Raw genomic sequence first — 6,861 nt, 5'->3', positions numbered from 1 at the left:
TGTTAAGTCATCTCTACACCCACCGTGGGGCTCAGACTTACAACCGAGATCAAGAGTCGCATGCTCCACTGACTGAGCCAGCCAGGCGCCCCCATTTTTACCTTTTTAATGTGGCTATGACAAAATATAAAATTGCGTATGGGCTCGCCTTTGTGGCCTGTATTACCCTTGTATTGAAAAGCGCTGGTCTCGTATCAGATCTCTGCTTTTTAGAACACCATTTATGGCAATAACACTTTTTCGATGGGAATCACACACACAGCTCGTTGCCTAGAGCAGGTAACCTGGAGCTGCTCAGGAGGAAGAGGGGGATGTTTGTAGGCGGAGGTTGGGGTTGCCCAGACGGGGCTGAGAGTGTGGGATGGGCCGCATCCATTCTCAGAACCTGGTCTGGAGCGTTTATTATTGGATTGGGTCATCCATTCATTTAAAAATGTGGGGGAAAATACCCGGAGGAGGCCCCCATTCAATCACCCTAAGTGGAATCTGATCCTTATCTTGGGATAAACATTCCAAATGGAAGGTGAGTGCTGGGAGATTAGGAAGATAAGGAAACCATATGGCTCTGTCAGGAGGCTCCCAGGGCCTTATTCTTGAAAGGATTAATGAATCCAAAAGTGGTGTGTAGGGAGGGGGTCATCTCGGTGGTGTTTTTTGAGGGGGCAGAAGTCCCAGAGCTCCAAACAGGGATGTGGACGGTCTGGAGGAGGAGGACTGGAACTCAGGACCCTCTTAGGCCTTTCCTGGCTTCTCTGCCCCTCCACGCTCCATCCACCCCCTTCACAACAAAGCCTTTCTAAAGTGCACTTAGCACTCAGGCCTGACGAACTTGGTGTTTGGGATCTGAACCCCTCATCCCCTTGTCTAACAGAGTTTCCAGAGGTTCTACCTCTGTTTCTCCTGCCGCCCCCACTGGCCATTGGTGGAGCCGAGTTGGGTACACAGGGGAGAGGGGCTTTCCTGGCAGTGCTGGGGGGTGCTGGGACTCAGGGCCACATGGTGGGGCAGAGAATCGCCAGCTGTGGGGGAGGGCAGGTAATATGAGCCCTAGAGAAAGGGATCTGGGGCTGAGAGGAGGAGGAGGGGGAGGCTACGGGCTTTTGAGCACGTTCTCTCCTCCCCTATGTCACAAGGCACTTCATCCTTCATTCCTCTGGCACTGCCTGTCTTGCACAGCTGTTCTCAGACCCACAACTGGAGACTGTCAAAGGTTTAGGTGCAGACTGGGTGCTCAAAGGAGAGAGGGTGGCTTCAGAATGGTGTGATAGAGATCACTGATGAATAAGAATAGTACAAAAAATAACCAATACTTACTGAGGGCTCACTTTGTGCCAGTGCCTACCCTTGATGACCTTGTGAAATTCACAACAGCTCTACAAGGGAGGTGTCATTTTGAGAAGGAAACCTAGGCTCAGAGAGGCTGAGTCACTTGCCCAAGGTTGTGCGGCTCTTCAGAGCCGGAGCCAGGAGTCAAATGCGAGAGGCTAAACCTTAGGGCCCAAGTTCTTGAGGCAGACAGGGGCCCAGTACATGATTATTCCCATAAGACCCCATCAGCCTTGGTCAGTGACAAGCATCAGGGGACAGCCTCCTGCCCAGATTTTGGACAGCCCCAACGCCATGAGCCTGGGCAGCAGTGCCCGGCTGCCACCAAGTGAGCCCGGGTTGTCACACCTTGCTTGGGGGTGCCACCCAAGCCCACTGTTGTCCAAATAGCGCTGGTCGGGAAAAGGTCACCCTGTCACCTCCTACCCCCTACATCTTAGGGAGAGGTGGGAACAGCACGGGCAGCAGGGGTCCCACAGGGTTCCAGGCATAGGCTTTCCTGCTTCAGGCTGGCCCTGGCCGGTGGCCTGGTTTTGGGCTTTTCTGTGCTCTGAGCACATCTAAACATTTGGAGAAAAACAAGAAAGCGAACAATAGACGCTTGTGGGTTAGAGGAATGGGCCCACTTCCCCCTGGGAGTCAGCACTGTTCATAAGCCGCCCCAGCTGCACTCTCACGGTGGGGATGTCACTGGAGGCTCGTTGAATCACAGCCTTGTCCTCCTTGGGGGCCGGCTACTGGCTCCTTTTATGTATCGTCGGGGATGCAAATGCTGGTGGGGCGGACGGGTGTGCAGGGGGAAGGCATGTTTTGCTGCCTGAATTTTGGGAAGTCACACAGCAAAGATGCATCCGAGCCTGGCATTGTCGCTCTGCCAAGGCACCCCTTGACGGACGTGTTCCGATCAGAGCTGTCTGCCCCACGGGAAAAGAATCAGCTTTCTATCAAGTGGACTCTGGGCATCGCCCCAGAGAGCTGCAGCTCCAAAGGACCCGGAGAGTAAGTGGAGCTCGCTGGTGCTGAGAGCTGTTTGGCGGCGGTGGTGGTGGTGACTCCCTCAGAAAGGGGCCTGTGGGGCATCGTGCTGGATGGGAGTAGGAGGAGGGCCCGTGGTGGGCTTTTCTGAGCCGGACCCCCTCAGGCTGTTCAGATCCTGGCTTCGCATCGTCACAGCCAAGGGCAGCACGGCAGGGTGTGTTAGGCTGAGAAAAAGTCGGCGGGTGGAGGGGTGCAAACGGGAGCTCGGACCCCCTTCTCGTTCACAGCCGACCCAGGGATGACAGTCAAGGCCCCATCAGGCTAAGTCCCCTGATTGCTCCCGCATCTACCCCCAGGACCCCCAGACGACCGAGAGGGGCTGACGTGGAGTGTCCCCCGCCTGGATGGCATCCCTGGAAAAGGCTGGAGTGTTTCTACAGAGGCTGTTCAGACATCACATCACAGTCCCAGACGGCTGAGAGGTTCTTGCACTCACTTGGCTGCCCTCCCTGGGAAATGCTTTGGATCAGACAGCACTTCTGGGTTGTTTTTGCCTGAGGAAAGTGGTAAGAATTCAACAAGAATCCCATGGTTGAAGGAAAAGTCGGTGGATTTACTTAGCAAAAGTATTTGTAGAGAACGTTCCGGGGGGGTGAGCAGGGTGGCGCTGCAGGCCGAGGACAGAAGACATTAATGTGGGCAAGCAGGCCTCCAGATGAGGGCACCTTGGGAGCAGACGAAGAAGATTCTAGAGACAAATGCTTGGCTCCTGGAGAATAAAGGTCTTTTTGTGTGTCTAAGAAGTTCAAAATGGCCATGCTAGGTCACGCCCGCAAGCTCTGAGAGACAGTCTTGTGCTGCAGAGTTCTTCCTGAGGGTCTCCCACTCCCTGCGTCCCTTAGTCACTTAGCAGTAACTGAGGGCCGCCAAGCATGCACGCCTAAGATGTGAAGACACACAAGAAACCTCCTTGCCCTCAAAGGTCTTGCAGGCAAGCCAGTGGTGGTTCCATGATATGGAAAGAGCAAGGCTAGAGGGTGGCCAGAGAATGCACAGTGGCAGTATGGAAGCGTGAGCCTGGCGACGCAGAAGCCGGAGCTGAGTCTTCAAGAACGAGCCAGAAGCTGGCCAGGCAGTCTGAGAGGAAGGACAGCTAATCCAGACAGAGGGCACAGACTATGCAGAGGCCGAGAGGGAAAGCGTGCCCTCTCCCCACCCCCAGAGACAGCTGGAACAGTGGCTATGAAGGGAGTTGGTGCCCAAAGAAGACAAGGCCCCACATTCTTTGCTTTGACGCTCATGGTTTTCTGTCAGCTGGGCACACGTGGACTGTGAAAACCTCCTGGCACGAGGGCCTTGTCAAGTTAAGTTCCGTCCCTTTCGGCACCTTGATTAAAGGCCTTGTCCTTGGCCTTGGTGCTGGGGTGACCCCCCATGGATATGCGTCTATGGGACACCCTCTCCTTTCTTATCTAACGCTTTCCTGAAAATCCGCTGGTCTGACACGCGAGAGGCAAAGAGCGGACTTGAAAGTTATAAGGGAGGGTTCTGTTCCCAGGAGGCTGAACAATATTATCACTGTTATTTTCTTGATTTCTTGATTTCTAGGCTCACAGCATCACCCTCACCCTTGCTCTGAGAAACCATCATGAAATCAATGCAGCTTTGGAAAGGAAGGAACGTGGCAAATCCCTAATCACACCTCACCTTTAAATACGGTCTTTGACCATATTAGGACCAGAATTTCATATATGCTCCCTAATTTATTCTTTTCCTTCACAACTGAACACACAGGCGACTGGCTTGAATCCAGGGCGCGTTTGATTGAGGCTACATATTCCCCCACTTTCGGCACGCCTAATGATTTCCATCTTTGTCTCAATTGTGTTTACGAGACCTGCCCTTATCACCGGCATCGGCGCTTCATTTTTCCATTTTCCACTCATTCTTATAAAACAACAAGGTCAAAATGCAATACAATATTCAAATACTTGTGCAAACACTGCTGAACAGCTAAAAGGGGACGCTGCTGAGACCAAACTCTGGGCCACCAGGCAGCATTTCCATGCGATGGCTTCAAATGTCAGCTCACCTGCCAACCTGGGAGAGCTCAAAACCCGCGGGTGGAGCCAGGGGTCGGGGTGGTGGTGGTGGCGTAGACCAACGTAGAGCGTACAAAAAAGCGTGCGCCAAAGTGAAAGGTACAAGGTGAAGGTCCCCCTCTGAAGCTCAGCGGAGTATAAATCCTGCCACCTCCAGCCAAGAGGCCCAGGCGCTACCATGCAAAGGGGCTGTTGGTGACGGCTTTTCTCCAGGCGGGTTGTGTTGTCTCACAGACCTGCGCCAGTACACCTTCCAACGTCTCTGAGTCTGCAGGTGTGTGCGTGAAGGGAAGGGGGTTTAGGGACCACCATCCTGTTTTCCTAATCTGCACACTCATCACAGAGGGAAGTCAATCCCGGGTAACACTTTCCCAAACAACTCGGCTGCAGGCCGATCTGCAGGCAGGGGGCCTGGGGGCTGTTATCATCTCCAGAGATAGGGGGCTTACCGGCCGACGGAGTGGTGAAAGGACACTTAGTGTTGCTTGAAGACATTCCTAAGAAGACAGAGGAGCGCCTGGAAACAGACACCCAGGATTTCGCTGCCGCTTAGCAACCCTGGCAGCCGGACGTGACTCGTGTCTCTAAGCTTGCGGCTCGCGTAGCCCCAGCACACTCAGCAGTTCTGAGGGATATACTGAGAAGAGATTCATCGTCTCTCCTCAGCTGTGGAAATACCAAGAACCTTTCCTCAAAGTTTCTCGCTCTTGGATCAGAATCCTTTATGTGGGAAGGATTTGTGAGGAAGCGGTAGGTGAAAACTTCGTCTTTATTTCATGCCCAACGAGCTCTGTTAGAAGGGAAAGACTCCAGTCGTGGGCACAGGAGACCTGGCCTCCAGGCCCACCTCAGCCCTGCCTTCCTGAGTGGTTCTGGACAGGTTCCTTCACCTGCAAAACAAGAAGATGGGGTCTATATGAGCTCTCAGCTGGAATACTCACAGTATTGGTGAATTGAGACAACATGTGAAATGTGAATCAAAGCAGGAGTTAAAAAAAATACACCTCAGGAAATATTTATGGTCTTCACAGCTAGAAACGTGACCAAAGCAATGTAAGTCAACCCTGAGATTTATAACAAACCATGAGGTCAGATCTGGGGGCTCCCAGTCAGGCCTAGAACAACCACAACAAGACTGCAAAATCCTTTGCTTCTGAATCAAATCCTCCCAAGCCATTTCCTCCTCTTTCAAGTGCCCTGGATGGAAGGGTCGCTCACCACCTCCCTTCAAGATTCTGAGGGGGATGGGGGCTTTGGTCACAAGTTCAAATAAGAAAACCTCCTTTTGATTAAGCTGAAGTCCAAGCACACTTTCCAGAGTGGCTAAGGCCCATGTTCTGTGTTTTGCTTGAAGTTTCCAAGCCCTCGTCTGAAAGGCGGTGTCCCTTTACCCTTAAAGAAGAAAATGGGAAAGGGGGTGGGGGGGGTGGGGTGTTGTGATTTTTACTTTGCAAACCTTCCCAGTGCAGGAACTCCTGTTCTGCAGTGCAGGTAAACAACACCTGAGCTGGGAAGGAAAACTACCTGGTAGTCTGCAGGGGACGCCAGCAGGACAAGGGGAGGGAGGGCACGGGGGGGGGGGGGGGGGGGGGGAGGGGTTGCAGGGCCAGCTCTCTGGCGAGCTGAGCTTAAAGTCTACTTTTGTTTGAACCTCATCCCAGTCCTCACCTACCTACCCTTGAGAGGGAGGGGCCAAACCAGGGAAGGTGTGATTTCCCCGAGGGCCCGTTCCTAAAACCTGGCACCCAGAAATCTGTGGGTGCAGAAAGCCCCGGGGTGATGTCCTTTCTGCAGCGCCCCTTGGGGCCACAAACTTGTGGGAAGGAAGGACTCCACACCCCTCTCTCCTCCCTCTTGTTCGGGTTGGTTTGCGCTGGAATGCCACCCTTTTCAAAGTGTCTGAGCCACCGGCACTTTCTGAAAGCACCGAGACTGAAACCAAGCTTCTGAGTTCACAGGTTCGAGCCCCGCTGGCGGCCAGTGGGACTGGTGCTCCGCTGAAGCCTCAGCTTTGGAAACGCCTCTGTTCACTCCCAGGGCCCCCATTTTCCGATTTTTACTGCTGAGACCGCTCCCCCCCCCCCCCCCCGCCCCATCCTCCGCACCCGCCCCCAAGACCCAGCTCCGGTGACCCGAATGGCTGAGTCAACTTGGCGAAACAAGAGCGTCCCCAACGGGCCGGCGGCCCCCAGCCCCCTTCGCCCCTCGCTCGGCCCCACAATGCGCCCTTGTGCCGCTCCTGCAGCCAGGCCGAGAGATTTGGCGCAAGGAATGGGGGGCGGGGGGGGGGGGAGAACAGTCGTCAGATATTTAAAACAGAGCCGAGGGAACAAAGCAGGCCTTTGTGCACCGAGGCGGCCTCGAGCAGGGAGCCGGCGGCTGCAGCAGTAGGGCTGCTCGGCGCATGCGCGCGGCGGAGCGGCAGCGCTCGGGTTACCGAGAGTTTTCCACCCCG

General features: G+C 54.4%; 1 long non-coding RNA gene across 1 annotated transcript; it reads left to right on the top strand.

Annotated features, from left to right (window-relative positions):
* The first annotated feature begins 1,258 nt into the window (after window positions 1-1,258).
* Window positions 1,259-5,813, top strand: LOC125168825 (uncharacterized). The gene is made up of 3 exons (XR_007153312.1): window positions 1,259-2,325; window positions 2,661-2,870; window positions 3,913-5,813. It is a non-coding gene; the product is annotated as an uncharacterized LOC125168825 (long non-coding RNA).
* Window positions 5,814-6,861: the final 1,048 nt, after the last annotated feature.

This window comes from Prionailurus viverrinus, chromosome B3 (assembly GCF_022837055.1).
Source record: "Prionailurus viverrinus isolate Anna chromosome B3, UM_Priviv_1.0, whole genome shotgun sequence".
NCBI classification, from domain to species: Eukaryota; Metazoa; Chordata; class Mammalia; order Carnivora; family Felidae; genus Prionailurus; species Prionailurus viverrinus.
Note: the sequence above shows the minus strand (reverse complement) of the source record. Positions and strands in the feature narration are given on the sequence as shown.